The sequence below is a fragment of the Musca vetustissima genome, unplaced genomic scaffold, assembly GCF_032173495.1.
Source record: "Musca vetustissima isolate MV318-11 ecotype Yass unplaced genomic scaffold, APGP_CSIRO_Mvet_v1 utg3598, whole genome shotgun sequence".
Taxonomy (NCBI): Eukaryota; Metazoa; Arthropoda; class Insecta; order Diptera; family Muscidae; genus Musca; species Musca vetustissima.
This window is the reverse complement of record NW_026876471.1, coordinates 74,277-85,486: the sequence shown is the minus strand read 5'-3', so window position 1 is coordinate 85,486 and position 11,210 is coordinate 74,277. Positions and strand designations below refer to the sequence as shown.

The following is an 11,210-nucleotide window of genomic DNA, read 5'->3' as shown; positions in this document are numbered from 1 at the left end:
CATAAAAAATGTATCGAAGAAAAATACCCAAAACATAAAAATACTTTTCAAGAAGATCAAATTTAACAACTAATTGATGCAACAACAAAAATATGGCAACACTCCTCACTTGTTTTTTATTATCTCTTCGAGAGTAATGTTTGCCAAATTCGAAATATATAGAAACCATATCCTCGTAAATGACACATATACATACAAACTACGGGCATCAATTCATTACTATTTACTAAGTCGCTTTCCAAGAAGCAAACTCAAATCCTGACAAATTACTAACTAACTAACCACATAGATACTGACTAGATGACATGCTGCATACCTATTACAAATACTAACTACTATTAAAATATACCAGCATACATACCTACCTACCTGCATAAGTAAATTTAAATGTAGAATTTACAAAAGAATAACTAACTTAGCTGTATTAAATATTGGGTGAAATGTCTATCTCCTCCATTCATCCTATTGTCATTGACCATTCTTTGGTAAAAAAAATGACAAAAAAAACTGTGAACATTAGATTGAGTAGATCGGAAAAGGCCATTAATGTAACGTTCGAATTTGAAAGCTTGAGCATAACAATTAAATTGATGTTTTTTTTATTTATTTATTTTTATAAAACAAAATTAAGAACTAATTATAATATGTTTTGTTTGTCTTATTTATACTAAAAGAATGAATAAGTAAAGAAATAAACTATTGTAAAATTATAGTAAATTTTATGATTGACCTGTTTATTAAAATTGACATTGGCAAATCAAAGCGATGCCATGTAATTCCAATGAATTGTTGATGGTTCAATTTTGTTTATGGAAATGTACTGAATTTGCAAATTAAGAAAGTTATTGGAAAAGAAGTGCATTGATCTAAAATTAAAGAATTATTGGTAAATTGATTAATTGCTTATTATAATTATGTGCTTCGGACAATGACACCAAAAATAGGTCGTCTGATTGATTTTAAGGAATTATTAATTTGAGTTGTGGCGGAAGTGTTGCACACGCCAATATGCAAAAGTACACATTCATACGAACATATGTTAACGTGTGTAGGTGTTCTTTATATGGTAAATGTTGGTGAGGCCGTAACTCCTCCACCGTTAGTTCGAAGCTCCGATGATGACAATATATAAATTCTCTTATTCATTCTTATGTAGATTAAAAAAATAATGAATGCGCTAATATTACTACTTATACTTAACATGTTATTATCCTAAATTGATTAATGTATGTTTGTATTATTCGTTGTTGGTTATTTATGTGTGCTGTCATATTAGTTACTTTATTTGATAGTAGCGTACTTAAATATGTCAGTTTGTTACTTTCTGTTGATGTTACGTTATTAAATTCATCTACTCGGGAAAAATGATTTAGTATTTTTTCTTCGTCCTCGCTGTCCACAGTTCCAATGACATATTTTATCCCTTTTCCCAATATGTTAATGAGTCCGCGTTTCAGTCTAAATGTGGGTGTAAGATTATCAATTTTTGTTTTACAAAGGTCCATGCTACTTTTGACGCTTTCCAATGAGGGAGTTAGGTTAGTGTATGTACTGGCTAATTTCTGAAAATTGTAGTCTATCATATTCGCTATATCTATGTATTTAGTTGTGTTGATCACATGGATAATTTGTATGTAGTAGTCTATTATGTCTACGTCCTTAATTTTTTTGGGGAGGTATCCATGGTTATCGCTTAAGTCTTGAACGTTCAGTATTTGTGGATCAGCGGTCCTCAGTAGAAGTATAATTGTTAATAGTTTCATCATGTTTTTGGTTCTGGAAATAACAGAGGAATTATTGAAAAGCCCTTTTCCGTTTTATGTGGGATTTATAATATATATGACCGGTTTTAGTGATTACGTGATTTTCATCTAGTTTCTCAACGTTAACTTTCAGAAACTTTGAGTGATTTTTCCCGCCACGATCATGTTTTATATAAACATCACCGGTACGAAGTTCACAGTCTTCACGATTATCATTAATCTTATCTATTGACTTTTGCTTCGCATTCTGAATTTTCTCTTTTATTTCGGGGTATTTGTTCTGTCCGATTTTCCCGTTGATGAAGTCTGCGGGTCTACATTTTGTGGTTGAGTGTATGGTGTTATTATAAAACGAGATTACTTTATATATCTTCTCCTCTACGGTATCAATATCCTTGTCAGCATCGTGCCTTAGGATTCTTATGTGTTCGTTTATTGTGTTGTGTAACCTTTCAACGTCTGAATTAGATGAGTGGTTATTGTTAGACGTAAAGTGAATTTCTATGTCTTTCTCTTTTAGGAACTCTAAAAGAGGTAGAGCTTTAAAGCCTAGTTCGTTGTCCGTGACGGTTTTCCCTATACTACCAACTATTCCCAGGTATTGAGTAAGTGCTTTTCTAAATTCTATCCAGGTGCGATTCTCAATTTTGACTGCCTGTGCAAATTTGCTGAATTTATCAATAAATGTTAAAAAGAGGGGTTTTCCCAGGCTGTAAAATACATCTATATGTATTATTTGTCCCGGTCCGTCAGGGGTTTCAATAATTTGAAGTTTCGGTTTTATAGGGTTCCTATCGTATTTTTCTTATACATATGTCGCAATTGTTGATGAATTGTGTTATTCGCTTTTTGAGTTTGTGATTGTAGATACTGTATTTCAATTGTTGGAAATTTTCGTTTATGTAAGTAAGTTCATTTTCGTCAAGAATGTCCGTAAGAATATTATTGCACTTTACAATCTTTACTTTACAAAAGTTACTCGGTGTCATTTTGAAGGTGTAGTATGTTGGAGGAAAAGTGTATTAGAAATGTTGTCTTGGTGTTACCCGGCGTTGTCTACGTCGTCTTCTAATGATCCGTCTTTGTGGGTTAGTATGCCTAATGTGTCCGTTAACTTCTGTCAAATATCCGTCATTAGAATCAAATCTTGGGTCTAAAGCTATTTGATATATCTCTACAGGTTCTTCAAATTCAAGATCGGACACGTAGCCCGAGGTTGTCCCTACCGATTCTGTATCACTCATAAATATGTAATATATACTTAATTTGTAATATTAATATTATCTAGACATAAACTTACAGACTGCAGGTTCCTCCTTTGGATGGATTTGGTCGATCAAGGTTTGAAAGTTGTTGCGGTTTCTACTGCGTCTTTGTATACTTTATTGTGCTTGTTTGATGGACGTACTCTTATCTTTGCTTCCGTGTTGCTGGTTTGCTCTGTTCTCTCTGTTTTTCCGCCTTCGCACTAGTTTGTGAAGAAATAAGACTCTTTTTGTCTTATAAATTTGTTAATGATTCTTTGCACTTATGATTTTGTTATTCTCTTGGAAGGATTTGTACGATTTTGTTGTTATTTTTTGATGGTTTTATTATTTTTGTTAATAAGTTATGTTGGGTTATTGGTTTTATGTATTCTAAATCGTTTAGATGATCCTTAGTATTTTAAGGATTGTTTTTTATTAGTCCTTTACGTTAACAGGTCCTTACAAGGATCGTCATGTTTTCGCGGTTCGCGGTAGACCTTGGTAATGCAAGGTTCCTGCTTAAAAGATACACGTAACTACCATAAATATGGTAAGAAGATATTTGCTAATATTTGCAAATAAAATAACTTCCTTCCTATTACTCTCGCGAAGTCTTAAATGGACTGAAATCGTTAAATAACTCTAAATCACCCGGTCCGGATTTTGTTCCTGAATATATCCGTAAATCCTGTGCTCATGAATTATATATTCCCCTTTACTAATATATTTTATGATTCGTTGTCTTTTGGGTATTTTCCTTATTTTTGGAGATCCAGTTTTATAATTCCCCTTCACAAATCTGGTAGTAGAAGTAACATTGAAAATTATAGAGGAATTGCTAAATTAAGTGCTATCCCCAAGTTATTTGAATTACCTGTAACACGTAGGTTATCCCATATTGTTGCCCCTCTAATATCTCCATGTCATAATGGTTTCTTAACTGGGAGGTCAACTTTAACTAATCTATTAGAGCTAACATGTTACGTCCATAATGGTTTTGTGAATAAACTTCAAACAGATGTCATTTACACTGACTTCAGTAAAGCGTTTGACACTGTAGCACAACACCTATTTTTGTATAAATTGGACATCATGGGTTTTCCATCATTATTCTTAAAATGGATATCTTCTTACCTACAACACCGTACACAAAAGTATTATATAATGAAATTTTCTCTAAGAACATAACTGTTACTTCTGGTGTTCCACAAGGCAGTCACTTAGGTCCGGTTTTATTTGTTCTGTACTTAAACGACCTCCCATCAGCTATTACAACGTCAAGAGTGCTAATGTTTGCTGATGATGTTAAATTTTTCTCAAATCTAAATTCTCCAAAGCAATATATTTATTTGCAAAATGATCTGCACTCCCTTGCAAATTGGTGTAGTTTTAATGGCATGTCTCTCAATCTCAAGAAATGCAAAAACTATCGTTCTTTAGAACTCGACATGTGTCCTGTAATTACTCAATAGGGTCGTACACATTAGAAAATGTAGACTCCTTTGTCGATCTTGGTGTTATTCTAGAAAATAGACTTCGTTTCCACTTACATATTTAGGCTTGTGTTAATACAGCGAAGTCGTTGTTAGGCTTTATAAAACGTTGGTCTAAAGAGTTCGATGATCCCTACGTGACCAAACGTCTCTTTGTAACTCTTGTTCGACCTACCTTGGAATACTGTTGCGTACTTTAGAGTCCTCTCTACAAATGTTATTCTGACACAATAGAATCAGTTCAAAAACAATTTCTTCTTTTTGCTCTTAGAGGTTTACCATGGAATACAGATTTAGCTCTCCCGCCTTATGAAAATAGATTGAAACTTATAGATCTCCCAACTCTTGAGAGAAGACGTTTAATGCTCCGCGCAATTTTTATTACTAAACTTTTAAGAGGCAATATCGCTTCGAGTTTTTTAGTTGGAGAAATAAAATTAAATGTACGACCGAAAAAAAGTTTCCGTGCTAAATCGTTATAATTTCAAATAATTAGGTAGTCCATCAAGCTCAACTGGCTAATCTACTTGAATTCGAAGTACAATGTTGCCAACCATGACTGATATTACAGATAGTCGAATAAAAAACAGATGTTTTTGTTTTGATACATCACCTTATGATTGCATCATGGGTGAAACCATGGCACAATGAATAGGTAGTCCATTTAGCGCAGCTGATGTCTCGATTAACTGTCAAAGGTGGTAATTTCTGCTTGAATTCGATGTGCAGTGTTGCCAACCATTTAAAATATTATAAGGAAAAATTTGACAGATAATCGAGACAAAAACAAATGGTTTTGTTTTGACACATCACCTTATTATTGCATCATGGGTGAAACCAAGGTGCTGTATCAAAACAAACCCCATTTGTTTTTGTCTCGACCATCTGTCAAATTTATGGTATCTCACAAATTTTATAATATCTCACATGGTTGGCAACATTGCAAGTGGAAATTACACACTTTGACAGTTAATCGAGTCATCAGCTGCGCCAAATGGACTACTTGTTTGGTGTGCCATAGGTAAAACTTCTTTTCAGTCAGCTATGCAGATAAATCAGCTGATTGACATTTATCTAAACGGTTTGGGTATACGATTTTACATGTACATTTAGATGATGTAAATTCCAGTCAGCTGATAATAGTTTACATATACATACTTCAATACTTCAACGTTTATTAAAACGACAAGACTGACGATAAAGTATAATGAAACATTTTAAACTAAAAACGCGCATTTTCCCGACTCTTAAATAAATCAGATGATTTTTCGTACAAAATCAGTGTTGCATTTCATTGATCCAGATCTGATTATATAGTATTTTTGTATGGTAAATCGTAATATACTTGCTATTATTATTGTATGGCAAATAAATCGAGGCAATGACTATTATATTGTAAATGCGCTTTAAAACTTTATTTTCAGTCAGCTGGGCAGACTTCAGAATATTGGTAAATCAAACAGCTGATTGGCATTTACATTATCTCAATGTGTGTATAATTTTTGGAGTTTTTTTATTAGGAATCAATTTATAAGGTATCGCCTAAACGTGTTTATACGGCATTTATTTTGACAGTCGGCATATGAGTAGCTATATCTAGCACTAGCTACGAGTAACGCTTCAGAAGCAAGTGTGAAAACGACCTACACGGTTTTCCTTTGTTGCAATTTATTTTCTAGGCGTAGTAAACGATGTAGTTATGGAAAAAATTAGTTTGAGGAAATGGTGAGAAACCTAGAATGAAGCCATAATTTAATTCAGCTAATTCAAACTTCGATTCCAAACGGCTTGTGAAACGTGTTTATCACTGAAACGTGATGTACTTATTATTTCATTATTTTAGTAGTTGCTTTTGAAATTTCATTTATTAAAATGCCACCAATAGCTCGAATATTTCATTAAAAAGTAGTCATAATGCGAACATAGGATGCGAATCCAAAATTCCTACACGAAAGGGTGTAGAGAAACAATTAAATCAAAATGAACTAAGTTCTTGTTCACCTAGTTCCTTTTGATTCAATCGATCTCCTATACATGTCCCTTCATTAACCAAACTGAAGGATTGGAGCTTAAGAAACTAGATGAACTAAAGAAGAGGTTCTATTACCGATCATTCCCTTTTTGAAATATTTACTTTGAGCTAATTCGTTCCGGAACGGCCTAAGACTAATCATTCGATATCGAGGTACTATTGCATATAAAACTCAATACATATTACCGTGTTTATATTCTCTCAATTTGGCGCCCAACCTTTTTGTAAAATGTTGTGCTCAAGCTTTCAACATAGTTGGTTATGAACTAGAAATATTACAATATAGCTTTGTGTTTCTTAGGAACTATGTCCATAAAGCTTAAAGCTACATATTTTATTTTCAATGCTATGTTTCTGTTTAACTCTATTAAAATAACAAAAAACAAATTTTAATATATAAATAATAAACATTTATTTGTTTTAGTGATAAACCTAAGTGTATGTATTACAAACACATTTTCTTTTTCTGTTTTATATACAAAATATTATTATATTGTTATTAAAAAAAAAAACTTATTATACGTCCACTCATAATAATATATACATATATTTGTTATTATAATTTTATGACATTCGTTGTTTAGGTCAAACAGTTATACTCTCTTATACACTCATCGAAATAATAAAATACATACGACTATTTTAAGACACAATTTTTTATTTGTTTTTTTTTATGCAAACAAATGGAGACATATTTAAGGAATTCTACAACAATAAATATTTTTAATAATAGCAAAAAAAATCATACATAGAAAACCAATAAAACGATATTAAACAAATATTTAACATAGATACAAGCAAGCAAATAAAAATAAATACTTATTTAGTTTTTTTTTACAAAATTTGATTTTGAATGAAAAAGTAAAAATATGTTTTATAGATACACAATTATTATTTAAAACCATTTCAATTGTATGAAATTTAAGAGCAATAACATTTTGTCTACACCCAAAATACACTCTAACTCAAAATAATAGACCTTCTCAATTTTTTAGCTTAAGTGGATTTACATTCGCCGTCTTTTCTAACAGAATTGGTCCTAATTTCGTATTATGAAACATTTGGAGGCTGACAAACATGACTAATATAGGTCCGGCCATATCTTTGCCGACCTATTGGTCTTGATAAATATTTTAGAGGTTTCAGCCGCATTTTGGATTCCTCAGAGAATTTTTCAATAAAGGTCAATGGTTTTAAGTGGCACAAGTATATCGATCCGCAATTAATTGTGTATACGTTTTTTAAATTGAGTGTCTAATTTGGTATTTGATTTTATTAGAACATAAACATCCTGCAGACCGAACTAGGGTATTTTTAATTCAGACCACTTGGTAGAGAATAAAAAAACTTCGCCCGACAGCACATAACGATTTTTGTACTTTTTAAAACCAAAGATGGCGCATCTCATTAGTTTTGCTCAAGGACGGCCAATTTACCTAAATGGTCTCTTTTGAAAACAGAGGGAGTGTGCCTCTATACCCTTTCAATCGCCATCTATATAATTCAATTAGTCTTCATATAGACCAGTGATATCTCTGCCGACCTATTGTTCTTCGTAAATCCAATTTTAAATACATGGGTTATAATAAAACAGTCAGTTAAGAACTGAAGGAAAAATTAATGAAATATGGAATTCTAGCGCACCAAATGACTGCAAAGCATTTACAAATTCGATGAATAATAGAATAAATGTAATAATTAATACGAAATTAAGTTTATTAATGTTGGACTAACTTCACTTCATTTTCAAAATTTTCAAAAGGTTGACTCATGGGGAAGGCACCAAAATGGACCACACCTTTTGTTTCGTTTTATGAAATATGATTTCGTTTGTGGAAAAATATTATACAGCGCGATGTTGGGAGGAAATCGAATACTCAATTAGCCTCATATGGTATTTACACAGTTTGAAAACATAGCTGGCTTTTGACAGAACGTTTGTTCTATAGCACAATAAATAGGTAGTCAATTTAGCGCAGTTGATGTCTCGATTAACTGCCAAAGTGGGTAATTTATACTTGTATTCGATGTGCAGTGTTGCCAACCATGTGAAATATTATAAGTAAAAAATTTGACAGATGGTTGAGACAAAAACAAAGGTTTTTGCTTTGATACATCACCTTATTATTGCATCATAGTTTGTTCCATAAGCCGAGCTTAAAAAGATTTCCTGCACATCGGTCTTGTTCCAATTTGAAAGACTATGTTCTTCCACTTGATCTTTCTATTAAATTCGTGGCCTTCCCCATTTGCGTGAACCATCAGTAGGCTCTCTTTTATATGCCCTTTGAGCTGGGTATCCTCATCCATTCGCACAACATGGCCTAGCCACCGAAGTTGCTGCAGCTCGATACGACTAACTATGACAATGTCCAAGTATATATGGTACAACTCATTGTTTATTCGACGCCGATATTCAATGCCGAGGCAGTTCGTTCCCGTAGATCTTTCGAATATTTTTTCTCTCAAACAATCCAAGAGCTGCTTACGCAAGTGCCCATGTTTTTGATCCATACAACAGCACGGGTAGTATCAGCATCAATTAAGTGTGTGTTTGGACTGGCCTTGGCTGCACCGAGATATATAAAATCGTTAACTACCTCAAAGCTGTAGTTTTTAAGTTCCACATTTGGTCCGAGTCTACTGGACGTCTTGCGCGTTGATACCATCAGCTTGGTCTTCTCGCCATGTACTGCCAGTCACAATTTGACAGATTCCATCTCAATTCGTTGAAAGGTGGCTGTTACTGCCACCGTTCGCTATTGAAGGGAGAGAGAGATCGTTTTCTTCTTTAAATGTTAACCTTTTGCCAGTTTAAGTTGTCCTGCTTCGCCGTATTAATTTTGCAGCAATGCCAAACGCAGCATGACTTTAAACACCTCTGAACGGATTGAGTGTAAATCAGTAAGAAAAGTAGTAAAGTCGGACTGGGCCGACTATATGACACCCTTCACCACTTTGGGTATATTGTACATATATATCCTAACATACGTCGCGTTTTTTATTTATCTATATCTGAACCGATTTCAGGGAAACTACCAAGAGACTAATTTATATTACTTCAATACGTTCTGTCAATCGACCTAGCTATGGATCTTTTCACGAAGCTTAGCAACATCATTCTCGACGTAATTCAGTACTCTATGCCAAAATTTGTGCAAATCGTAAGATATATAGGGACTTCAATGCACCAATTACCTGAAATCGGATGAAAATATATATGGGAGCTATATCTAACTCTGAACTGATTTTCACGAAACTTTGCAAACATCATTCCGGACTTAATTCAGTACGCTATGACAAATTTAGTGCAAATAGAAAGATATATAGGGACTTTGGTACACAATTTGCATTAAATCAGACGAAGATATATATGGGAGCTATACCTAAATCTGAACCGATTTTCACGAAGCTTTGCACACATCATTCTAGACTTAATTCAGTACGCTATGTCTAATTTCGTCCAAATCGAAAGATATATAAGGACTTTGGTGCACAATTTACCTTAAATCGGACGAAGATATATATGAGAGCTATATCTAAATCTGAACCGATGTTCACGAAACTTAACACACATCATTCTAGACCTTATTCATTACTCTGTGCCACATCTCGTGCAAATCGAAGGATATATAGGGACTTTAGTGGACTATTTACCTAAAACCGATTTTTGGGAAACTTTGCATACATCATTCTAGACCTTATTCATTACGCTGTGCCAAATTTCGTGCAAATCTAAAGATATATAGGGACTTTGGTACACCATTTACATTAAATCGGACGAAAATTTATATGGGAGCTATATCTAAATCTGAACCGATTTTTCCCCAATTGCAATAGGGTTTGTCCTTGGCCAAACAAATGAGCGGTGCCAAATTTCATCCAATTCGGATCATAAATGCGACCTGTACTTTGTTTACAATTTAGCATGGACAGACATACGGACGGACTCGACTCAGAATGTGATTCTATGCATATTCTCAAAAGGAACCATGGGTCTATCTCGATTATTTTTGCTTGTTACAAACATATGCACAAAGACATAATACTCTGTACCACAGTGTGGGTATAAAAATAAGAAATTGAATCGAAATTATTTTAAGCTTCGAAGACATATTACGATGTTAAGATGTTCAGATCAACGCGATTACGCCATGGGTCACATAAAACCACAATTCGAAATAGTTCCCTTTTAACGATAATCGCCGATTTTTGTCGTTATTTTTAGAGCTTTAGTAAGAAACAGAAACATCCTTCGAGATATGGTCAGACTAGTTTGGTTCGAAGGCAACTGAATGCTACCTTTTCTGCGCCGATTTTGATTCCTATTATTCCTATTATTATTCCAAATGTTGTTGCTCTTAAATTTCCGGAAAATTTCAATTCCCGTATATAATTGAAATTGAAAAAATATGTATAATTCACATTAATTACCCAATCCATATAAATACCTAAGTACACACATACTCGTATATTAATGCTACACGATTTATTATGCTTTATTGGCACTGATTGTTACATTTTTGAAACAAATGAAGATATATGTTAATTGTTAGAATTGTTACAAATATTATTACACCAGCTTTATGGTTTCATTTCAATTTTTTGAAAACGAAATAAATTCATATATCAGCAAAAAATGCATTATTCATTTCATTTACTTTTCTTAACAATA

General features: G+C 33.2%; 1 protein-coding gene across 1 annotated transcript in view; it reads left to right on the top strand.

Annotated features, from left to right (window-relative positions):
- Positions 1–28: 28 nt before the first annotated feature.
- The window catches only part of LOC133321031 (HIG1 domain family member 2A, mitochondrial), a gene marked incomplete at its 3' end in the record, with an annotated part of 38,373 nt that continues 27,191 nt past the window's right edge, over positions 29–11,210 (top strand). The window contains exon 1 of the mRNA XM_061530135.1: positions 29–43. The remainder of the gene's footprint in view (positions 44–11,210) is intronic.